This window comes from Balaenoptera physalus (assembly GCF_965194825.1).
Source record: "Balaenoptera physalus genome assembly, chromosome: 21".
Lineage (NCBI taxonomy): Eukaryota > Metazoa > Chordata > Mammalia > Artiodactyla > Balaenopteridae > Balaenoptera > Balaenoptera physalus.
Window position 1 is genome coordinate 21,673,701 of NC_138902.1, and position 24,798 is coordinate 21,698,498.

Genomic DNA, 24,798 nt, shown 5'->3' on the forward strand with positions numbered 1-24,798 from the left:
CTTGTGGTACCAACAGCCTTGACTGGCAATTGCCCATTGACGTTTCTGAAATCCCTACTGGACTGTATGCTTCTCACAGGCAGGGGACAGTCCCTCTTGATCACCAGATCTGCCCCCAAGGTGATCACATTGCTCAGGAATACTTATGGAAGGAACGGGAAGAGGAAACAAAAGAGGTAGTGAGAGTTTACAAGACCTTTACACCTGTTTCCCCAAAGTTCCACTCTAGTCGTAGAGGTTGGGAGTGGAACAGATCACTCATTACTGGAGCTGGTCCATGGTGGGTGGCTCCACTGTGACTACAGTGAGCCTGAGGAAGATGGACCAAAAGCCTGGGTGGTGAGAGGCAAACAAGGACCACCCCCAGGATCACTTACTTGGAAGGAAGGGAGGGATGGAGACAAGAAGGATAGTTTCTGTGACCTTAGAGGGTAAGTCATGGGAAGAATGAAATGGAGTTCCAGTGGAAGTAGGGTAAGAGCTATTGATCATGATGAAGGCTAAGAGGGTTGGGTCAGGCCTGCCATGGCTCATCTTGGCAGCTGCACGCGATGTCACCTGTGCAGTGCAGACTTTGAGATTTGAAACTGAACTGTTGTAAAAAGACAGGGTGAAACAAATCTAAACATGCAGAATGCAAATTCCAAGAAATTAAAAAATGTGATGACCTTTTTTCAAACCCCGAGGCAAATAGCATTCAAAGAGGACATTGATATATGTGGTGATTGCTGCCGTTTCCTAACTCTGAAATAGAGGCTGTTCCGGCCCATCTCACACATGGCTATTATGTAGAACAAGCCATAAACTATGACAGTAAAGCACTTTGCACACATAAAATGCTACACGACTGATACTTACTACTACTTCCCATCATTTAATGTCTGAAAATAAATGTCTACCATTTATAGTAATTTTATGTAACTTTGATGGCTATTGGCTCTTACCAGACATGGAAAGGAGAAAACTGGTCAATTGTAGAAGCCACCGATTGCCTTGTAGGTGAAACTGCCTTATTATAATAAATTTGTTTGGGTTTCTCACATTGAAAAAAAAATGTTTTCGTGTCTGGAAGGTTTTGAAGGTAGATAAAATGTTTTACTCACACTTTCCCCCCTAGACTCTGTCACATAGTAGGTAGTTAATATGTTTTTATCAAATGAATTAATGATTGCGTATGGTTCAAGATGAGCTAAGGCTACAAGCTTCCAGGTAGAAGGGGAGCCATCAACATTGTCCCAACCCTGACACATTGCTCTATGACTGGAGTAAGGTCATTGGCATTGTTAGGTAGTCAATACCTAACTTGTTAGGTATTGAATCCAAGTTATTTCAATACCATGCATCTCTCTAAATATTAGAACTGTCAGGTTTGAATCTTTCTCCCTCATGCACTATGAAAATTCTTCTTATTTTATGTTCACAATTCAATTAGACATTTTCTTGGGAAATGTCAGCACTATTTCGTTGGTCAGATTAGATCCTTTTCATGCCATTCCCCCCCCCTCCCCCAGTGCCCCCACTGCCACCACCAAAAAAACCACACTGCCCTACATACTCTGGATATCAGATCCCTTATCTCTAAAGAGTAGGGGCTGGTCCACATGACCCCTTCCAAGTTAATACTTCATGATTCTGTTAGGAAACATTCAGTCTAAAGCCTACCAATGGAATAGATGCAGCCCCAGCCGTTTAATACCATGCTTGGCAATGCAATTCACCTCGTGCTCTCTCCTGAATCATAGCCTCAATATGCTGTGTACCCCTGACAGCTGGGGCACCATTTGCTGAGTTGAGGCAAGGTACACATTTTGCAGTCACTCTGCCTCACCCACGCAGGAAGCCATTCACCTTCTGCTGACCTAGCAACCAAATCATAAACTCAACCGAAAAACCGGGGGTGGTGAGGAAAGAGAGAAGGGAAAAGAACAAGATTGCTTTAGGCAGGGCCATCATCCAGAGCTATTCGTGGCCCCTAAGGTAGACCCCCACCTACTGTTGCCTAAGAAAGAGAGCCCTGATATTTAGCAGCGGGGTGATTTATTTTAGTCCTTGAAATTAGTACATGTTTCCAAAATTTAACTTGCAATGACTTGACAAGATCAGAGGACTGTTCAAATGCTGTGTTGCCAGTAACTAGATGGGTGCGGAGGAGGGGGCAGTACGTGAAAATGCCTCTTGCTCTTACTGGGATTAGAGCCAGCGATAGCTCTTCATTTTGAGTTTAAAATAAAAAAGAAGATTGACAACGTGAAATATTAATATCAAGCACCAGCCAACAGCCACTGGGTCATAAAAATTAAGTACTCCTTCTTCCCTCTGTCTTCTCTGAGTGGCTTCTCTTTTTGGAATCAAACCAATCTCCTTGTCATTATCCAATCGATACAGCCTGTGGCAATCATGGACGCTTGGAAATGGCTCTGATAACCATATATTTGTTCTGTGTGTGTGCCAGAATTTGAATCCAGTTTAGCCTGACTCTGAGGCCTGCCCGTTTTAGTGTATGCTCCATGGCCTTCTATTTGCTCAAAAGTTGAATTTATGATATCTTTAAAAAAAAATCATAGATAATTCGTAAAGTTACATTTGCGTAGTCTGATATCAGTACGAAGGCATTCTTTTTGGAGTGCAGGCTGCAGGTGGATACAAACCCTGGCTGCTAGAGAACTTCCTAGAAGCAGGAGCTGAGTAGCAGAGTGGAGCCTGTAATGCCAGGTCATCAGCAAGCATGTAAACACTGAGAGAGTGACACCACAATTATTTCTCAACTCAGCACCCAGTCCTGCCTTCCTTCCAGAACTAATGAGCTTCATTCAACCTTTCCCCTTAGGCTCTGCCAAGCACTGGAGGCTCCCCTCTGCTCCCCCAAACCCCCAGGAATGCTTAAACATCCTTACTCTTCTGCCTGGGCTTTGAGAGAGAGGCATTCAAAAAGGGCCCCCCAGCCAAGCTGCCTTTTGGGGAAGAATCACTTAGCAGCATGCTAATGGACACAGTTGAAAAAGAAATAGGTAACTCCAGAAAGAGCCTGAAGGCAGTTTTAGCATGAGAAAAGGCTCTTTAAAGTATAGAACAGAAAAACAGTTAGAAGTTACAGGAATCCACCAAAGTGAGATAAGTCATGTAAAGTGGGATGAGCCAATTGTGTTTAGGGCCTGGGGCAAAGCTGAGAATATCTGTGCCAGGTACAGATTCTGAGCATCATACTTAGAGATTTGGAGCAGGCAGGCTAGGGAGAAAGGCAGGGAAAGGAAATCACATCCACTGCAATGAGAAGCAAGTTTCCCAACCAGGGAACCTTCCTGCTGGAATTATCGCAGCTACACCAATGTCGAGGGCATTGCCAGTGAGTTCAGAAATTTAGTAGCCAAGACAACTTGGCCTTAGAAAACTGATGTTCTATATTAGTGGAGTGATAGTGTAACAGGGAAGAGCAAAATCTGACTCCATGTTGGATCTGTTTCTTTTACTTTAACCTTTGCTTTTCATTGCTTTTGTTATTATAATCTTATGTAATGGCCTGCCTCAGGGAATTCTGCCCCTCTTCCTGAATGTTAAACTAAAATGCCTTTGTTCAGCTCACAGGGAGGCAATCTGACCTTGCCCACCTGTGGACGGCTGCAGAAAAGAAGAAATTAACACATCACTTCCCCGATGCTGGCCAAGCCAGGAGATATTTTGCAAAACTAATGGCCTTTTTACTTTACTTCCTCACCTCCTCCCCCTCTCTGTTCTGTAAAAGAAACTGGCATCCAGACCCCAATAAGATGGTTTTGGGGGACACTAGTCAGCCATCTTCTCGGTCTGCTGGCTTTCCAAATAAAGTTGCTATTCCTTGCCTCAACACCTCCTCTCCTGATTTATTGGCCTGTCGTGTGGCAAGCAGAGCGAGCTTGGACTCAGTAACAATAGCACCTCAGCTCCGATTCTGACATGGATGGGAAGGGATGAGAATGTATTGTTGACGTTGTTTTGTGACTTAGTGGGCTTTTTGCAGAGCAAAATAGTTTCAAATGATTCCACAAGATGGAATGATTCCTATCCTGAAAATTGAATCTGATAATAACCACAAAAATCCATCTATTCCAGCCTTCAGATGATTCGGCTGAGATTAATCAAAATTTTTCACCATGTTAGCATAAGCATAAGTTAGCGTTCTTATTTTTGATTCAGAGGTAGTTATAGAGACCTTTTCAAAGAGGTAGGAAATGAGGCTGGTGAGAACAGCTGTGAATGGGAAACGTCAGGACACTGGGAGCTAGTGTGAATGAAACAGAACTAAGCCAAGAGCAACAGCAGGTAATTTCAAGTGGCTGCGGTCATCTAATTTCCCTCTGTGCGGGTGTGACAGAGCTCTTCAGCAGACCAGAGGCTCCGCAGCTCACACTTCCTGAGAGGCAGTCCAAGGTCATACTGATCAACTGGAGGCAAAACAAAGACTGATCACTCAATCTCCTTGCTGATGAGGAGCTGGATCTATGGACGTGATCTAGCCTCGAGTTCTGGATGTTTTCCACCACTCCCATTATTCAGAGTGGGGAAGCTAGCTATGATGTTAGTGATATTTGTCTTCAGGGATCTTTGCCCTTTCTTTTTGGGCTCCTTATGGGACCCACTGCTGTCTCTGGACCCTGGACTCTCACTATACAGGGGCCTCCATTCTCTTAAGATCTATTGATTTATACTGAAGTTTTAGGGGTGTAAAATATTGCTTTCCTATCCCCAGATGTATCTTTGTTGTTGTTGTTAATAATAATCAGGTAGATTATTAAATTAATAAATATTGTTAAATCAGAAGGGGGAGGGGCAATTTAGGGGGAGGGGACAAACTATTATGTATAAAATAAGCTACAAGGATATATTGTACAACCTAGGGAATATAGCCAATATTATATAAGAACTATAAATGGAATATAACTTTAAAAATTATGAATTACTGTTTTGTACACCTGTAACTTATATAATATTGTACATAAATTATAATTCAACAAAAAAAAGACAGAGAAAAAATAATCAGGTAGAGAAGACCACAGGAAGGGATTTGAGGAAGGCTTCTCTCTCCCTTCACACCTCACAAAGGTAGAGTGCTAAGAACTCTGGATTTGAAGCCAAGAAGCTCTAGTCTCTGCCACCCGGGTGCTGTGTGACATTGGGCAAGTCACTTCACCATTCAAGGTCTCGTTTTCCTCATCTGAGTTGAGGGGGATGGCTTGATCTCTAAAAGTCCCTTTTAAAAATCTTCCAAATGCTACCTATGAGTAAAGCTAGGTCAGTTAGCATGGCTTTGGTCCAGCTCCACAGAACAGCCCAAGGGTTGAGCAGTTACTTTGCTATTGGGTCTGAGGGAGACCTAGGGCAGGGCTGGTGAGAACGGGCAGGGGAAGCCTATGAGAAAGGCTTCAGAGCTCACCACTCCGGCCCAGGTTGCATGGGAATGTGGTTGTAGAAGTCATGGATATTAATGTAAGCAAAGCTTTTGCCTTCTCTCATCACACAACCTGGGGGGCAGCTCTGCTCAGTGTGGACCCAGAGGAATATTTGCTGGCCCATGATACACTTAGAAGCTAGGGTTAAAATGTTATAAAAATGAAAACTATTTCAAATATTCTCTATTTGAAATAGAGAGGGGTAAAACAAAGCTTACCCCTCGCCCCAGCCCTATGGAAATAAAACTTTGCTGCTCTAGTGCCTACAGATTCCACATCAGGAATCCCTGCTCGACAAGTACTTTTCCTGGTCTCTATTAGGACTTTTGTAACAGTTGATGATGGAAAGTCTTGACAACTGCTGTCTACATCATAGGTGGGGAGAGGTGAGCTGAAATGGAACTGTCTGAGCTTCTTTTGTCTTGCCATCAAATAGCAGTTACCTTCAGTTGAACATTACCATGTCAGGGACCTCTGCTTTAACAAAACCTAACTCAGGCCCTGAATTAAGACCCAGGTGGAAGGAAGGACCAGGGGAACTTTGAGCTAAGGAGGAAGGGAGGGCAAAGATGAGTTTACTGACATTTTGGCTGCCATCTTTCTTCCTTCATTGGGTTCAAAGCCCTTGCTTTTGCCTGGAAATTACTCATTGGGTAATTTGAACCATAGCTGTGCCTACTGGGGAAAAGGCTTATACAGGGAAAGCCAGTAACGGGTGCCTGTCTTTCCCACTCGGCAAAGGGCCCACCTCCAGGTCAGTCATAGGCTGCCTCTCCGGGGTGCGCTGAGTGGATCCGGCAGAACCTCAGGCCAGGAGAGAGGATGTATTCTCCTATGTCGTGCTTTGCCCTCGTGACTTATCTCATTTTCTCCGCTGACTTATTTCTGCTCTTAGTAAAGTCCTCCAGGGTGTGGCCCTGGAAAGACCTTCCTGTTCAGCAAGCACAGCCAATGAACTGTGCAGACTTTCAGGGCCCAAAATAGAAAGTCTGCAGGCATGCTGTGCCCCGAGGGGCCATTTTGTGCCCAGGAAGCGCCTCTTGCTCAGATGCTAGGAGGCTGGGCTTCTCCGAGAAGGCCAGATGCCTTGTGGGCCTCCAGGGGAGTAATGCTGACCCTCAGAGCAGAGAGGATACAGTTTCTAAGTCACCACCCTAATAGTTCCAATAATCATTTCAAATCTGCCAATTGCAGCATTATTACTAAGCCCTGGCTTCCCCACCCTGACCCAATATGAAAAAAAATGTTGATTGCTTTCTAAGATTAAACAAGCTCAGCACACTGACTTTAGGATTTCTGAGAGTAAGAGAGGTACTCGGACATTATCAAGATCAGACCAAGCTATTAAGAGGGAAGAAGGGGAAAGCTTTAAACAAACAAAAGCCTCTTTCCTGCTCTGCTAAGCCACCTTGAGATTTGATGACGCATGTTGGGTTGCCTTGGTAACCATGACATAAGAAGAATGTGTGTGGTGTGGTTGTGTGTGTGTGTGGTGTGTGTGTGTGTGGTGTGTGTGTGTGTGTCTGTGTGGTGTGTGTGTGGTGTGTGTGTGTGTGTCTGTGTGGTGTGTGTGTGGTGTGTGTGTGTGTGGTGTGTGTGTGTGTGGTGTGTGTGTGTGTGGTGTGTGTGTGTGTGGTGTGTGTGTGGTGTGTGTGTGTGTGGTGTGTGTGTGGTGTGTGTGTGTGTGTGGTGTGTGTGTGGTGTGTGTGTGTGTGTGGTGTGTGTGTGTGGTGTGTGTGTGTGTGGTGTGTGTGTGGTGTGTGTGTCTGTGTGGTGTGTGTGTGGTGTGTGTGGTGTGTGTGTGTGTGGTGTGTGTGTGTGTGTCTGTGTGGTGTGTGTGTGGTGTGTGTGTGTGTGTCTGTGTGGTGTGTGTGTGGTGTGTGTGTGTGTGGTGTGTGTGTGTGTGGTGTGTGTGTGTGTGGTGTGTGTGTGGTGTGTGTGTGTGTGGTGTGTGTGTGGTGTGTGTGTGTGTCTGTGTGGTGTGTGTGGTGTGTGTGTGTGTGGTGTGTGTGTGTGGTGTGTGTGTGTGTGTGTGTGTGTGTGTGTGTGTGTGTGTGTGTATTGGTGGGGAATCCTTTGGCACCTCCACCCTGTGCCTCATCTCGTGGTGCTGAGCGCCGACCCTGCTTGCACAGCCATCACCCTTTTTGTACCTGGAATTATTTTGCTGTTACATGGTCGGACCATGGACTGCTTGTCATTGATCATTTTCTCTGGGTGAGCAGTTTTGATGGATGGGGTGTCTGGAAGTTTGCCCAAGGACATCTAGAGTGTGATTAGAGGCTCTGTGAGCCCTTCTCAATCCCTTCCCCAGCTCTCCTAATGGGGACTGTAGTTGTCCCATCAAACCTGGCTGCTGCAGCCCCAGGGTGATTTTAGTTCCTGGAAAGTCTGGTCTGTCCTTCCACGCTGTGACTCTGGCCCTGTGTTATGACAGCCAGGTGGGCACATGTGACCAGGAATCATAGAGGCTGCCTGTCTGACCACAGCATCACCCGCTGGGGAAGGGTGGGTAGATTGACGTCTGGGTCCCTAGCCTGCCTTCTCTATCTCTAAATCCAAAGAGCAGCTCCTCAGCTGCAGAGAAGCAGCTACAATAGCAGCTTGTTAAGATAGACCCTCTCTTTGAAGCAGAATTTGCAGTAATGGCTAAATATTCAGGTGAAGTCACATTACAGCAAATCCTTTCACGCAGAAGTGCCTCAGCAAAGCTATTCTGTATCCTGGGAAGACCTCTGGATTCAGCAAGTCCTCTGTGATTAATGATCCTGTGTGGTGACCATTTGATGTGATTCTAGTCCAGTAACTGTGAGCGATACTGTGAAAAGCTCTGTACAATGAGATTTGTCAGAGAATGACTTATATTCAAGAATAAGTGATGTTATTAAGAGGCAACGTGGAGCAGTCAAAAAATTGACCACTTACAAGGAGGGTGACCTTGGGCAGGTTCCTAACCCTATGAACTTCGGTTTATTTATTTATTTTATTTTTTATTGTATTGAAGTATAGTTGATTTACAATGTCATGCTAGTTTCAGGTGTACAGCACAGTGATTCAGTTATACATGTATATATATTCTTATTCAGATTCTTTTCCTTATAGGTTATTACAAAATATTGAGTATAGTTCCCTGTACTATTACTCAGCCATAAAAAAGAATGCAATAATGCCATTTTCAGCAACATGGATGGACCTAGAGATTATCATACTAAGTGAAGTAAGCCAGAGAGAAAAAGAGAAATATCATATGATATCGTTTACATGCGGAATCTTAAAAAAAGATGTTTACAAATGAGCTTATTTACAAAACAGAGACTCACAGATGTAGAAAACAGACTTAAGGTTACCAAAGGGGAAAGGTGTGGGGGGGTATAAATTAGGAGGTTGGGATTAACATATACGCACTACTATATATAAAACAGTTTATTTTTAACGATAAGGATGGTAATACCTTTCCAGGTCACGGTGAGAGTTCAGGGAGAGAGTGTGGGAAAGTGCTTTGTGATCTGAGGGGTGGCACTGCATGGCTTCAGCGTAGATTTGCATCCCTGCCAGTACAAGTACATCCAAACACTAGACCTTGGCACTGTCCTGTCGTGAGACTTACAATGTCTTCTGTAAACACTATCAAAACAAAAATTGGAATTTTATTTTATTTTTTAATAAATTTATTTATTTACTTATTTATTTTTGGCTGCATTGGGTCTTAGTTGCTGTGCACGGTCTTTTCTCTAGTTGCAGCGCGCAGGGGCTACTCTTCGTTGTGGTGCACGGGCTTCTCATTGCTGTGGCTTCTCTTGTTGTGGAGCACGGGCTCTAGGTGCGCAGGCTTCAGTAGTTATGGCACGTGGGCTCAGTAGTTGTGGCTTGCGGGTTCAGTAGTTGTGGCTTGCGGGTTCAGTAGTTGTGGCTCGCGGGCTCTGGAGCGCAGGCTCAGTAGTTGTGGTGCACGGGCTTAGTTGCTCTGCGGCATGTGGGATCTTCCTGGACCAGGGCTCGAACCCGTGTCCCCTGCATTGGCAGGCGGATTCTTAACCACTGCACCACCAGGGAAGTCCCCAAAATTGGAACTTTAAATAAGAATCCCATGCTTTATATTTAAGGTATATGATTTCTAGTCCCTTTTCTTCGTGCAAACAGGAGAATGAAGTTGTAGGGGACAAGGAGATGGAGTCATGCTCCCTGGCGCCTCTTGCAGGCTGTGACTAATAAGGCAGTAGAGTGTAAAGAGTAAGTGTAGGGGCTTAAAAATTGGACCCATCTGAGTTCCTGTTCAGCTTTGCAACCTCTGAGTCTCTGACATTAGACAAGTCATTAACCTCTTTCGTCTTCAGTTTTGTCTTTTGTAAATGAGCCATAATAATGACTCAGGGGTTTCTTGTGACATTTAAGTAAGCCAACGCTTGTAAACACTTACCCCAGTGACGGGCACGTGGCAAGTGCTCAAGAATGTTAGATATGAATAATTCCCATAATTGGTTTGTTTCCTAATCGTTTAGTATTTCTTTTTTTTTTTTAACATCTTTATTGGCGTATAATTGCTTTACAATGGTGTGTTAGTTTCTGCTTTATAACAAAGTGAATCAGCTATACATATACATATATATCCCCATATCTCCTCCCTCTTGCATCTCCCTCCCACCCTCCCTATCCCACCACTTTAGAAAATTCACTTAGTTCTAGTTTTATTTTGCTGTAGGTTGAAAATATGAGAACACACATACTCACACATTACCATTTCTATTTATGACTTCGAAGTCGTGGGACTTAGTATACTTGTAATAATGTGAAAGCATATAGCACTGTGCCTAGCACAGAGTGAGTGTTCTAGAAACCTATCACAGTTTAATGAGGACACGTTCCAAAATGTCTGTAACGATGGTTGTGATAGATTATGTGTCAACTTGACTGGGCCATGAAGTGCCCAGATATTTGGTCAAATGTTTAGAGTGTTTCTGTGAGGATGTTTGGGGATGAGATTAACATTTAAATTGGAAGACTGTATAAAGCAGATTGACCTTCCTGACATGCGTGAGCCTCATCCAGTCAGTTGAAGGCCTGAATAGAACAAAAGGCTGACCCTCCCTTGAGTAAGAGAGAATCTCCTCCTGCCTGACTGCCTTTGAACTGGGACACTGGCTTTTCTCCTGCCTTTAGACTTGAACTGAAACATCGACTGTTCCTGGGGCTTGAGCCTGATAACGTTCTGATGGGAACTACACCATCAGCTCTCCTAGTTTGCAGGTCTTCAGACTCAGACTGGAACTAAACTATCTGCTCTCCTGGGCCTCTGACTTGCCAGCTCACCCTGCAGATCTGGGGACTTGTCAGGCTCCATAATCACGTGAGCCAATTCCTTATAATAAATCTCTTTCTCTCTCTCTCTCTCTAAATGTATATATATATACTATATATATGTATATATGTATGCATATATACACATATACATATATACACATATATGTAGTATATATATACCATTGATTCTGTTTCTCTGTAGAACCCTGACTAATACAACCATGCTCAGGAATTTTTATTGACTCTGGTGAACACTGTGAAGCCATTGAAGATTACTGAGCAATAAAGTTCCTGATCGTATCTGGGTTTTAAGGAAGACAATTTTAGAAAAGTCTGCAAAATAGATTGAGTGGGAGAATGTCTGGATGCAGGAAGATTAGGGCTATCATACCAGAAATAGAATTGTGGCAGCAAGAATAGAAAGAGTGGGATACTTTGAGAAGCACGACAATGGTAGGACCTACAGGAAGGATTCTGAAGCTATTTGGAGCAGGGGCCGAAATAGAAGAAGGAGTGAAGACAAGTGTCAGGTTTCTAGGTCAGGTACGTGAAAAGGCGACGCTGGTGTGGAAATGGGAAGTCAGGGACGGAAGGAGGTGGGAATGGAAGACCACACGTTCATTTGGACCGTTGGGTTTGGAGGGTGGGGTTGGCACACGGATATTAATGTGGAAGTGCTTATTTAGAGCTCAGAAGAGAGGGCAGAGCTTGAATGAAAATAAAGGAATTCTCTGACTGAGGATTATTGCTGAAGCCTGGGATTCTCTGTCTATATCCAGGGTGGGAGGGAGAAGGGGCTCCAGGGAAAGAGTGGTTGTAACGGTGCAGGAAAGGGGAGGGTGGAGCATTTAGACAAGAATGAATTGGCCAAGCAGTCACGTGCTGCACATCCTGGAGGAGAACAGGGTCAAGGCTGCTGGGTTTGTAATGAGAAGGCCCCTGGGAACTTTGCACTTTGCAACATCTGCTAAAGAAATGCAAGGATGGGAAATCAAGGAGGGGGAGGAGGCCTGGGTCCAGAAGTTAGTCACTTGCCCAGATGTGACTAAACGTATAACAGCTACAGGTACCAACAGCTTTAGAGCAGGTCTGCATCTTGCCAAGGACAATACCGTCCCTTCTGGAAGTCACATGTAAAGGTGGTTGTTTAATGAGACAGTCGGGAATCAGGAGTCTTGCTCCTGACCCACCGTGTGACGTGGGGCAAATTTTGATTTTACTTTCATCTCTAAAGTGAAAGAGTTGATCCAGGTCATCTCTAAGATGCTTGAATAGAGTATGACTATTTTAAACTTAAATTTCTCCCTATTGTAGGAATAAAATTCAATTGATTGTATTAAAAAAAAAAAAAAGATATCAAGAACCCAAATCCCACCAAGTCAACTGGTTTTCCTCTCTGGTTTCCTAGCCCAGCCTAAGTCAATGTCTGGCTTTGCCCAAGTCACCATGCTGCTTTGTTTCAAAATCTTTAAGATGGAGGAGGGAGAGGGGAGAGGAATGACAGCGTGCCTCTTTCCTTTCCTGCTTGTGCGTTTATTTGGAGGAAAGGTTGTCTGGGTGTATTTGTATGTAGGAGGGGAGGAAGGATAAATTTTATTTGATCCTCATCTCACAATAATTCTGCGGGGCATATAGACCGTATTATTGTGCATATTTTATAGTTGATAAAACTGAGACCAGAGAGATGAAGACACCTCTGTAAACTCACACAGATAATTCATTAAACATTTACTGAGCACCTTCTATGCTCAAGTTCCAGGGAAACAAAGAGGAATAAGACATTGACTAGCTGCGTAATCTAAAGTAAATGACTTCACTGTGGCTTCCTTTTTTCGTAATGTCTTTATCATGATTATGTAGGAGAGTTCTATTCCCTCATGAAACTGATTGGAAAATATCTCCTCTTCCTCACTTTTCTGAAGAATATTGTTTATTAGAAAGTGTCTTCCTTGAACCTACTGTATAGCACAGGGAACTCTATGCAATGCTCTGTGGTGACCTAAATGGGAAGGAAATCCTAAAAAGAGGGGATATATGTATATGTATAGCTGATTCACTTTGCTGTGCAGTAGAAACTAACACAACATTGTAAAGCAACTATACTCCAATAAAAATAAAAATAAAAAAAAGAAAATGTCTTCCTTAAAGTTTGAATAAGTTCAAAAGTGAAACTATCTGGGACTAGAATATTCTTTATGAGAAAGTTTTATGATTGGAAATTTAATTACTTTAATAAATAAAAGGCTTAGCAATGTGTAAAAAAAAAAATAAAGTGAATGACTTCACCAACCTGGCTTCAATTTTATCCCCTTTAAAAAGAAGGGGACCTCATTCTGTACCTCACTAGATCCTTGCATTTCACACATGCTAGGATTCTGTGCCTAGGTTTCTGCATCCTCCTGTTCTGTTACAGGAGAACATTGGAGTCTTTGCCTGGGCTCAACTGGGTCAAGGACGTGTGAGCCTCTAGATGCAGAGGTCTTGGGCAAGAGATGCCAGTTTTCTCTGGCAGATATAGTTAGAGAGTTGGCTGTGGAAGATGATTTTGCCGCTGTTTCCAAACTCATGAGGAGGTGGGGTCACAAAGGGGAAGATATTAGGATTTCCACCAGATTGCTTTTTGGGGGGATTATTTTAAAGCAAGTACCACCTTCTGCCCAGCAAGCTTGCTGTTAGGGACATTCTTCAGCATCTTTTCAGCCTACGTCTTGCATGGGAGGCAGCAAGTCACTATTAGTCAGTTTCCCCAATCTGTCCTTGCTATTTTAATCTTTATGCTTGTGAATAATCAGTAGTGGAGGATAAGCTTAAAGATTAAAAAGATTAAAAAGATAAAATGATCAATGTCAATATAAACGTACCCATTTGTGTGCAAGTTGATGCGCTTGATTCACTGTGAACCCACTAGAGTATCCTGCAGGACCACTTTGCCAGGGTGATCGAGGACTTGGGAGCGTGGATTGTAGAGCCAGATATCAGGGTGTACAGTCTGGCGCTGACACTCCTTAGATATGTGTCATGGTGATGTCTTAGCCTCTTTGTGCCTCTCTTTCCCAGCTATAGAATAGGGATAATTATAGTACCTGCCTCATAGGGTTATTTTGAGGACAAAATGTCCTAATTCATGTGAAGTGCTTAGAGCTGTGCCTTTCACACAGTAAAAACTTAAAATATGAACTGTTAATCCATTCTTATTATTATAGGCAATTAGCTCAATCTCGCACAATGTCTCCACACTGGCTCTTCGAGGGTCAGTGATTGTGATTGTAAGTCAGCCTTCCTTCTCAGAGTAACTTGAGAGCCTGACATCAATTTCCTTAGACGTTTCAGAGACCACCAGGTAAGAAGTTGTTATTATCTCTTTTTATCAATGAAAAACTTGGAATGAAAAATTAAGTATCGGATTATCCCAAACTCCCTTGTATAAGCAGACCTCATTTTATGACGCTTTGCAGATATTGTGTTGTTTTTTTTTTTTTTAACAAATTGAAGGTTTGTGGTAACCTTGCATCGAGCAAGTCTATCCGAGCCATTTTTCCTACAGCATTTGCTCACTTTGTGTCTCTGTCATATTTTGGTAATTCTCACACTATTTCAAACTTTTTCATTATTATTATATTTGTTATGGTGTCCTGTGATCAGTGATCTTTGCTGTTACTACTATGACTTGCTGAAGGCTCAGATGATGGTTAGCATTTTTTAGTAATAAAGTATTTTTTGACTAAGGCATGTACATTGTTTTTTTAGACATAACGCTATTGCACACTTCATAGGCTACAGTATAGTGCAAACGTAACTTTAATATGCACTAGGAAACCTAAAAAATTCATGTGATTCACTTTATTCTATTATTTGCTTTATTGTGGTAGTCCTGAACCAAACCTGCAATATTTCTGAGGTAAGCCTGTATATCCATAACTCTGGTGGTGGTAGAATGCAGCACCTTTACTGACCTAGCTCATCTTATTGTCAACCCATGGTGACTGGCCAGTGCACAGTGGGTTTCTTATCATGTTCAGAGGTCCTGTCCTACCCCTGAAACACAGCCGGCCTTTTCAGCTAAAGGACCACACCTGAAGACTCCAACTGGCCTTCCCTGAAAGTCTCCTTAAACTTGGAGTCCTCACAACACTTTCCTGTGTCCAGGTGGCCCTTTTCCCACAGTCCCCAAGTTCACAGTCAACCGGACCAGTGCTGATTCTCAGGAGGCCCAAGGCAAAGGAAGTGACTGTGGTCCTTCCTCTCTACAGCCAGGAGAGGCCCCTACACATTCAACCAGCCAAATCGCTGCTGTTCTTCAAGGCTTGGGGGAGGGAGATTGTTAGGACCTGTATTATTTTTTTTCTTCAAGCAAAATACATCTTCCTTATAAAGAAATAAGTTTACATTATTCAAATAAACAAAAAGAAGAAACCGAAGTTTACCTATAACCCTACATATTTATTTATTTAGTACTCATAAAAGCCCATCAGGTTAAAAAAGACACACAGAAATGAAAAATCCAAAAATTCTATATTGTGAGGAAGAATTACTGGTCCTAGAGGTGACTAAAGAAACAAAAAATTTTCACTGTTCAGTTATCTTTTTCATTTTTAACTCCCAACAAAGGGAATTTGAATTGGAATAGACATAGGCAGACTTTCTGGCTATTTTCAAAGTAAAAACCACTTCACTTAAAATAAGAATTAGATTTGCTGTATTTAGAACAGAAGGGTGGATGTTATAGGGGAAAAAAGCTTGCAGTCAGTGACTATGTCATACAGGAAACTGTGATCACGTGACTGCATCACAGGAAGCTGTGATTCCAACCGAATTCACTGGGGTTGTCAGGTGAAAGCCATAGCCCAAGGTCTGGAAGTTGGTAGAGCAGATATATCAACAGAGTGGGGGAAGTAGTGTGTCTGTATTGTAGCAAAGCATTTGATAAACTTTCTCATGTCAAGTTAGGTGGATTCTTAATTCATTAAATGATCATGAATCAAAGGCTCTAATTCATGGATAAAGGCAAACAACTGCTTCTTTTAAATTCCTTCTTTTTGAATTAGTCCCTTCATTCAGATTAAGATATTTTTGGATCCTGATTTTGTTATTCAGTCTGTTTAGTGTCCTTCTGGGCTTCAAGTCACATGCAAATCTGACCACTGGCCTTTCATTTCTTCTTTTAAATCATGGGTGAATGTGTTAAAGACAGGGCCAAACTCCAACACCACAAAGGGTCAGCAGATACGTCCCAGGAATTTATATCATGCAAAATTCTTACTAATGAAGTGTAAAGACAAGGGGTTACTAGGCAAATGAGAAATAGCATACCATGCTTTTAATCAGGAATTTATATCATGCAAAATTCAAAGGTAAATTTAAAAAAAAAAGGAAAACTGTTTTGGAAAACGTGGCATAAGGTTGGAATTCAGAATGTTTTGAATTTTAGGAAGGTGCACATACCCCAGTGGGTTAGAGGGCACATGCTGTAATCAAATACATTAATATTTCTGTAGCCATAATGCCTGGATAGTCACACTTAGTGGGATAAATGAAGACTACTACTGAATAGCTTCCTGGCAGCTCACATCAAGTTTCCCTGCCAAATGAGTGTGTTTCAATCTTACGGCAAACTCAGTTTTCAAAGCCGTTTTGATTTCAAAATTGAAGATATGACTTGTGGACCTGTAGGGTCCCCACAACCACACATTTCAGGCATGAAGAGGAGGAGAGAGAAAGAGGGAAAGAAGGGGAGTGAGGAGGAGACTGTGTGTGAGAGAAAAAGAGACAGAGAAAGGAAGCGATTGAGAGCATGGAGGTTGGAGATAGGTCTACAAAGCAAAGTCCAAGTCCAGGTACCCAACCACCTGCAGGGCTGAGGACCAGTTCCTAAAAGAACAGGCCAGGCATGGCTGATGTGCTGCCCTTCCAAAGCCCTACCCGAACTCCTTCCCATGGAGGCAGGTACCATGGGGCACTCAGCTTGCAGGAGGTGCAGAGAGCAGGCAAGTGTCCCCTGGCTCCCGAGCAGGGAAAGAGGAGCCTCCCAGCCCGCGACCTGCCTTGGAAGTTCAGTAATCAGGCCCACAAGGAAATGACACCCAATAAGCATCAGGGGCTCACCAATACGCTTATCTACGAGAGAGGAGCGAAAGCTCCTTTTCTGAGTAAAATGAGATGAAGGGGAGAAGGGACCCCTCCCACATCCTATATTATAATCTCAATATGGGAAGGGCTGTAGTGTAGAAGAAGAATCAGCTTGTCTGAAATGTTCCAAAGGAGTGCAGTAATACCGATGGAAGAGTCCTATGGAAATACATTTCAGCCCTTGATAAAGCAGAAATTTCTAGTGGCATGAAAGTCAGAAGAAAAGGTGAGCTGCCTCTTGATGGAATACGTTCCCAGTCCCTGAAGAAGTTTCACCAAATGCAGGGTAACCGCTTCCCATAGAGGAGGTTCAGTTTTTATGGACATCTAAGAATTAAAAGTAAGAATTTTGGAATAATGGAAGAGGCTCCTTTCAAAATAATGAGCATTCCCTCTGTGGTGTCTTCAGTCAAAATATCTGCCATACGAGAATGTGGAGAAAAGGGAACCCTTGTGCACTGTTGGTGGGAATATAAATTGGTGCAGCCATTATGGAAAACAGTGTGGAGGTTCTTCAAAAAATTGAAAATAGAACTACCCCATGATCCAGCAGTCCCACTTCTGGGTGTATATCCAAAGGAAATGAAAGCAGGATATCTAAGAGATATCTGTCCTAATGTTCACTGTAGCATTATTCATAATAGCCAAGATATGGAAACAACCTAAGTGTCTGTCAATGGATGAATGGATAAGGAAGATGTGGTTATATATATATTATTATTCAGTCATGACAAAGAAGGAAATCCTGCCATTTGTGACAACATGGATGGACCCCGAGGGCAATATGCTAAGTGAAATAGGTCAGACAGTAAAAGACAAATACTGCATGATATCAGTTATTTGTGGAATCTAAAAACAAGTCAAACTCATAGAAACAGAGAGTAAAAAAGTGGTTGCCAGGGCCTAGGGTGGGTGGGGGAAATCGGGAGAGGTTGGTAAAAGGATGCAAACTTTCAGCTATAAGATTAATAAGGTCTGATGATCTAATGTATAACATGGTGACTATAGTTGATAATACTTACATAACTGAAATTTGCTGAGAGAGTAGAACTTAAATGTTCTCATACACACACAAAAGATAAATATGTGAGGTGAAGGGTGTGTTAATTAACTAGATGGGGGAAACCTTTCACAATATATATGTATATCAAATCACGAAGACATACACTTTAAATATCTTACAATTTTTATTTGTCAATTATACCTCAATAAAGCTGAAAAAAATCTGCCATAAAATTTTTCTTTTTTTAAAAAAATTTTTTAAAATTAATTTTTATTGGACTATAGTTGATTTACAATATTGTGTTAGTTCCTGCTGTACAGCAAAGTGAATCCGTTATACACATACATATATCCACTCTTTTTTAGATTCTATTCCCATGTAGGTCATTACAGAGTATTGAGTAGAGTTTCCTGTGCTATACAGTAGGTGCTTATTAGTTATGTATGTTATATATATAGCCATAAAAAGCTGCCCCAAACACCTAGTTCATGACAGTGATCACTGGGATTCCTTAAAGGAGGGAAGGGTTGGTTTTAGCATCGAGTTAATCATCTATTAGGGGATCAAATCAAAAGATCTTTATCAAGCATTCATAGTATGTTCCAAGTACGTGGCTGGATGCTGAGGGAAATTGAGTGGTATAAGGTCCAGCTGGTACTCCCAAAGGAGCTTATGGCTGGTGGGGACATAAGGAATTGAGAGGTCAAACCTCTCAATGCTGAGGTGACAGCTCAAGAGATCCGACGTTAAAGAAGAGGCAGAGGACAGAACGCAGACAAAGGAAGAACGATGACATGAAAATGCATTTTACTTCTGCCTATTTTTCTTCCTTAATTTTATTGAACTTTATTCTTGACACAAAATGCTTAGATGGAGGGAAATGCCTTATTCTAGAATAATCTCCACCAGAGACCCTGTTTGAAGAGGGGCACCTTGTATGACATTAGACGGGCAATGACTCCATTCCTAATAGTAAAGCAAACCACCACCACCCAACGCCTGATCTAGCAGAGGCAGTTTGTTCCCTTTTAATCAGAATCTAGAAAAGGCAACAACACCTCCGTGTGAGCATGAGTAACGTTACTACCAAATCGCTGAACTCCTCTGCATTCCTCCCACAGGGTTAAGGGCTCCGGAGAACCTGTTTGAGCCAACATTTTCAGGTGGGTCGTCTCGTGTTGAGCTTTGCTTTCTATCTCTTGGATCTTTTCTACACATCAGTTCTGTGGACAAGACCCATCTTTCAGCAAAGGTATGGTTAAGGCAGTGTTATGGAGGAAGGGTCGGGCGTGGACCCACAGTGCCTCGATTTCACCAGCAAAGATCCATTCAACTGGATACCTCTCACTGATCCATTCCAAAGGTTCTTTTTAAAAAACAAAGTTTTAGAAAGGGCCACACAGGTTCAGATGCCGCTGTGGCAAGGCTGTGTCCCTCCACGTCAGAGGTTTGGGGGTCAGGAAGCTCAGGGAGCCATGAGATCCTAGAGTTTGAGACAAGAAAGATGCAGAATCTAGGAACTCTGTGTGTGACTACAAAAGCTGCAGTCCCCAAAGTGCCTGCAGTCTGGCTCGTACTTCTTATTGTCCTTGGGGCACTCTTTTCCCTCATGGAGCGCTGGTGTCCGGCATTAGGATGGGTGCTTAGGCAGTGTGTGTTAAAACTCAATTCCCTTGTCTTCCATCGAAAAGAACTCATCATCTCTGTGGCCAGCTGCAGACCCCCAGATCACATTTGAACATAAAATCCCAGGTCCCCAGAGATGCAGGAGGTAATAATCAGATTCTGTATAGGCTGAGTATGAATCTCCTTCTTAAGGGGCCCCCAGAGCAGGCAGCCACCTGCCTTGAAGGAAGTGGATCATGGCTGGAACCCCTTGCTTGGAACTGTTTCTAAATGCACAGCGTGACTTCCACTATTCATGTGACCTCTTTCAAACCCCAGCCTTCTGTTGCCCTGCAATCAGCCTAGCCCCTTGCATCATCCTCACGCCCATGGACTCAGGTATGCTGGTGTCCTCTCACTGATTCCTGCCAGGGACAGTCCCCAGGGACAGAAGAGCAGGTTTTCATGTTGACCCTGAGATGCACTCACTTAGAGGTAAGTCCACAGACAGGGTCAGCTTTGGGCATAAATAGTGATTAAGCTTGTCTATGGCAATCCCTGCCCCACTGCCCCATATGCACCTTTGCTTCTTTTGCACTTTTCCTGTCTTTTCTCTCCTGCACTTAACTGCATTTATTCTCCTAGGTCAAAGATGGCAAATACATTTCATTTTGAGTGCCAACTCTGATTAATTAGTAGGTACTGCCTGGACCACTCGATCGAGATAGATAAAACAAACAAAAACAAACAAACAAACAAAAAACAAAAAAAAAAACACCTGCATGTGAACTCTGTGATTTTTTAACGTCTGCTCTGGGGACATTATTTGCCGTCTTCTCCTTTGTCCATGAGTTTTTAGAGGGCAGAGACTGTCTTATTCAGCTTTGGATCTCTAATTATCAGCCTTCAATAATTTTTATAGTTGAACTGTGCCTGTAGCAGCTGTGGAATCTTTAATCCCCATGTTGCTTGTTCCCAGCTCTGCCCAAATTTCAGCTATCACAGAGTGAGTGACATGGTGTAATAGAAACGTATCATTTCAGTTCCCCATGGCCTGAAGGTCCATACAGAATGAGAACCCACAGAGGAAGAATGTGAGGAGTGTTTTAAAAGGTGAGAAAGTGGGGAAGGAAAAGGAAGGATGCCGGGGAAGATGGGGGGTGTGTCAGACATCCTGGCACCAGCGAAGAGAATTAGAAGCACTCCCTAACACGCAGCACCGAGTGCTATTAAAGAACTCTGTAGCACATACACGTAAGAAGTACACGCAGTGCGATGACGCAGCAGGCTTGAACAGACTTGCAAGAGCTGACTGTTAAATTTCCAGGGATTTTGCCAATCAGTTAACATCATGCTGGTAGCTTGAAATTGGCTATGATGGCAGTGTTTACACCACAGAAATTGGCAAAGGCTACACACCAGGACTCTACCCCCCCATCTCCCAACACCCAGAACTGATTGTCAAACATTGACCAGTGCACCACTGAGTAGATGCCCCCAAACTCTGCGTGCAAAGAGGAATGAGAGCATTAAGTGCCAGTCTGTATGTTACCCCAAATGGGCTAATGTGTCCTCAATCTTGAGTCTTGTCCGTTCTGATGGGGAGGCAGGATTGGGAAGCTCTTCATGGCCAGTGGGTTGCTGACTGTTTCAGGGCTCTGGACTTCGACTGGTTGACTCATCAGAGGCTCTCCGGGGCATTAGAGTGGAAGAACAGCACCAATCAAAACACAGACTGCGGAAAAGTCAGCTGTGCACAAAGAGGGCTCTTACTGGTTCTGAGATACTCTAAGTTAGGTGGTGGGTTGCATTCCTGCAATGACGTCTTGAAGGGAAAAATGACTCAAGAACCCACTTTTCGGTCATCCCATAAATGAGGAATGCTTCTTAACTGAATTGGGATGAGCCCTGGAGGGCAGCCCCGGGCCCACACTGGCAAGGTGCTGGTGGGGGGAACGCCCGAGGTGGCTCAGACGGAAGGTTCTCTGTGCAGCCTTTTCCCCTCTGCCTATCCATGGTGTCGATGGCAGAGTCTTCTCGGGGATCCCGTGTGAGAAAAGGAGGCTTCAGGATTGCGGCAGCAGCTTTCTTCACGTCCTCAGGCAGGAGCCCATCTTCCCCACTGCTGGGGCTGTTGACCGTGTCATTGGCACGTGGCCCTTCTCTTGGGGGGAGGAGTGAGCTGGGGGATGCTGGAGGAGAGGGCAGGAAGGTCCAGGAGGATGCCCGATTTGGAGACAAGCTGCTGGGGATAGTCTAGTGATGCCCCCTGAGCTGGACCTCAGTTTTGGAACAACTGCTGGATAGGCCTGGAGAAGGAAGACTGTCCTCCACATCAACATCGTAATTGGTTCTGAGCAGCGGGAAACGTGTCAGGTAAAGACAGGAGCCAGGCGAACGAAAGAAGCAAAACAGGCAAAGTAAAACATGAGAGGAAATCAGTCTACTGTGTCACCAGAGAAAGGAGAGGAAAATACTTGAATATAGTATCTGCTACTTACAGCAGTGTTTTCCGAACCTCAGTGATTCTGAGCACTCGCTCATGATTTTCACCGCCCCCTCCTTTCCACCCATTTCATTATTTATTTAGTATTTGTCTTTAAAATAACTCACTTTGGAAAAAAATGCGGCCTCTTGTTAAAAATGGCATCCTTAAATTCATGGCTTTGATATGCCAGTTTAAGTTTTTTCCTAATACACATTATTATAAACACATGACTATTAAAAGAGAAACTCTTGATCCATCTACCCCAGAAGCCACTGGGAGACCACCGGGTGCCCCTCGATGGGAGCAGTGTCTCCCTGAGCGCAGAAGTCACTTAGAGTGAAGCCACAGGAGGCACCTGGCTTTGGATTTGTGTCATTTGTCAATGTCTCCCGCTCACCCACCCCACTCACACAGTTGCTAAAGCTCTCATCTGGCAACAGGCACATTTTTTCCCTTTTTAAAAGCCCTCAAGCACAACATGAACAAGACAAAGGATGTCTGTTCTGTTAGGTCTGGTGTTGGGTGGTGGTAGTTTGTTTCATTATTAGGAATGGAGTCATTGCCCGTCGAATGTCATACAAGGTGCCCCTCTTAAAACAGCGTCTCTGGTAGGGATTGTTTTAGAATAAGGCATCTCTCTTCATCTAAAGCATTTTGTGTCAAGAATGCAGTTCAATAAAATTAAGAAAAAATGTATTTTCATCTACTATGTATTTTCATGTCATCCTTCCTTTGTCTGTGTTCTGTCCTCTGCCCCTTTTTTCTTGTATGTTCCTAACTCTTGATCTTTTTCTTGTTCTATCTTCTCCTTATCCTGACCCCAAATTATGAATCTGGTTTCTGTCTTTTAAGGAAAACCATAAGAGGAACATTTTCCTGGTAGAAGCTTAAACCCAATGTACATTTTTTGGCAGCACAAATGACTTTTGGAAGGAGGTTGTAGGAACAAGTTTTCAAACATGAACACTATCCAACAGCTTTTAATGGTGGGCCTGGCTGCCTGATTGGATTATACTTCCACTAGGGGGCACTGTTCTCTTTATATGTCAAAATTTTTATGGCAATAGTAACAATAGAAACGCTTGTTTCCTTTTGGAAATAAGGGGAACTGAGCACAGCTTTGGCGGGGGCGGGGCGGGGGGGTGAACATTAAGGATATGAAGCCAGTTGCAAAGAAAACACTTGGTTTTAGCAGCAAATTCACCCAGTATTGTAGACATAAAGTCAATTAACAGTGGAGCTGGTGGGAGCTGTGACATTCCTGATGTAGCGACTTTCACGAAATCCTTTCTTATTCCAGTTGTCAGCTGGCAAATTTCTTTCCCTAAATTCAACCTGAAGCTAAGGGATCCTTCTCAATAATGTCAAGACCTAGGTCTGAGCCAGTCATCTTTGTAGGATTCATCCCAGGCTTGTTTTAATTTGTTTTAAAGCTAGGTGAGACCTCAGCCATTAGCTGGTCCTAACTCCACATGACAAGGACACAGGCTCAGAGAGATGGAGCAGTTTGTCCAGACCACACAGCGCTCATTGGGGCAACGTGAATATTCTCTGATACTGTGACTCCAATTTCTTCCGTCCTTACACACCTATGTCTTCCTTAAAAATGCCCTCTTCCAGCTTCCAGTGGTGTCTTGTGTCAGTGGGATTTTTAAAAAGTCTTTTCTGAACTGACAGTGTAACTCAGACCTTGTAATATTTTACTATAGACGCTGGATTACAGTAGCTTATCCATACCTGAGGTTATTGCAAATTTTTCTTTAATAATCTAAGATATTGAATTCTAATCAATGACTGTCTTGAGCCCCTGAACAATGAGCCATCATGAATAGGAGCTAATGTAGGAGAATGAAAGGGACTGTTCCAGCTTCCAGAGACTCAGGTTTTCATCTAAGCAACACCTTAAGGAGTGAGTTACTTTGGGCAAAATTGCTTAACCTTCTTCTGGCCTTTATTTCCTTTTCTGTAAGCTCTGGCTAGTGGCAGAGCAGCATTTAGTGAGCCAGAGACTTCGTGTGCATTATCTTACCCACGCTTCAAAATGGTCTGTAAGAGATTATCATCTGCAGATTATCATCTGCATTTGATGATAAAAGGAAACAGACTCAGAGAGGCCGAGTCATCTTCTCAAGATCCTACAGTGATAAGTAGCTGACCTAGGAGGTGGGCCTGAATCTTTTTGGTTTTGTAAACTTTCCTCTTAAGCATAAGATGAGGCCTTCAGTCAGGAAATATACAGAGAACCTTCTGTGCGCTCGGCAGGTCTTGCTGGCTCTCAAACCCGACATGCTCAACTCAAACCACAGAGAGAATGCGAAAAGGAAATGAAAAACGATACGACATTTGAGAGGCAGCGTGGTGTTGTCAGGGGACGCGAGTTCACGTCCCTTCTCCTCCACACATTGGGCGTGATTTGAAGCAGGTCACTTCACCTCTGACGGCTCGTTTCCTCATCTGAAAAGTGATGGGGTTGAGATGAACTCCAGGCGCTCGTCCTCACATGCCACATTCTCTGGAGGAAAGGCCTGAAATTGAAATTCCTTCTCGGCGCTCAGGCCGCCGCCATCCGATCTCCAGGTCTCAGGTGCCCACCCTGAATTTTTCCAGCCTGAGTTCTGGATTATTTTGTTCTTTCCTCCTGCCCCTCAGTTTCCGTCCTGGGGAAGCTCCATCCTGCTCTCTCCACCCCCCTGGAGCTCTGGTTCATCCAGTGGAGCCGGCCAGGCAGAGGAGACTCCATAGCTGCTTCTTTGTGGGGCTGCACTTGCTCAAGAATTTAATAGGACTTGCTTACTGCCTGTGATTCCCCGGCGGAACCAGGCACGGGAATATGGTTCTGAACCAGCTCGTCTGAA

At 43.5% G+C, this 24,798-nt stretch overlaps 1 long non-coding RNA gene across 1 annotated transcript in view; it reads left to right on the forward strand.

The window, feature by feature from the left end:
• LOC309651763 overlaps positions 1-22,639 on the forward strand; it is an 84,316-nt gene extending 61,677 nt beyond the window's left edge. Inside the window, exon 2 of the long non-coding RNA XR_014258374.1 lies at positions 18,972-22,639. This is a non-coding gene — a long non-coding RNA (uncharacterized lncRNA). The remainder of the gene's footprint in view (positions 1-18,971) is intronic.
• The last annotated feature ends 2,159 nt before the right edge of the window (positions 22,640-24,798 follow it).